The following is a 1,059-nucleotide window of genomic DNA, read 5'->3' on the forward strand; positions in this document are numbered from 1 at the left end:
ACACACACACGCACACGCGCGCGCGCGTGCGTGCGCACTCACACACACAGACAGACAGACACACACGCACACTCCCCCTACCAATCCTCTCTCACTACCAAGGAGATTTTGAGCAAGAGTTATTTGATGAGTTTAATGTCTCTCCGCCTGCTTGGATAGGTATTTTGGGCATTAAAAATTTAGTGGTACTGCCTCTTGACTACCCTATCTGCATTGAGTGGAGCGTAAAGCCTATATCACACAGTTGCCATAACAACACCCTTTAACCTCTTCACTGCCAGTCCCGAAACTGTCAGTAGCGTCGGTAATCTAGTTGCTACTATCGGCTCCGTACCTAGGTTTTGGTAAATTTGATGAAAAAAATCTTTGAGTTTCACAACATTTCAAGCTTTTTCGAATACAATTCTCGGAATGTCTTGATAACGACCCCAGATAACCTTACGATTTTGATACAGCAAATAGAACCTTCATTGGTTTCGGACCTCATGGTCGTAGAAACTCAATTTAAAAAAAAAAAACAAATATCTCAAAACTAGGTACTGGACAGATAGAAGTTTGCAATTCTAGTGTAGCAATTTAGAAAGCCCAGGGGATAATAATAAAATATTGGACTCATTTATTAATGTCGGATAAAACTTTGTTATTCAATTATAAGGTAGCGTAATGGTTAGGTTACTGGACTCGTAATCGTGAGGCTACGGGTTCGGGGGTTCGAGCCTCAGGATCGACGTGTTGTCCTTGAGAAAGGCTCTGTACACACGAATTTTCCTCACTTGACCCAGGTGGGCATGGGTACCCGGCAACGTCTACTGTATAGACTTTACATGTACAGCAGGCGTTGGTATCCAGCCATAAACAGCGAAAGGTCTTGTCAGTATTTCAGTGTTTTAGCGCTTTTAAAATTATGGCAGTTTCCACATCATTTTATGCTTCCCAGGAAGTTGAGATTGTTTCAGAATGCTATCAGGTCTGCTTGGGTAACAGTGTAGATTGTAACGCGCATAGAGCTTTTTGTTGAGCCCAAATATGCGCTAAACAAATGTTATTTTTTTACTATTA

Source organism: Aplysia californica, unplaced genomic scaffold (genome assembly GCF_000002075.1).
Source record: "Aplysia californica isolate F4 #8 unplaced genomic scaffold, AplCal3.0 scaffold00998, whole genome shotgun sequence".
NCBI classification, from domain to species: domain Eukaryota; kingdom Metazoa; phylum Mollusca; class Gastropoda; order Aplysiida; family Aplysiidae; genus Aplysia; species Aplysia californica.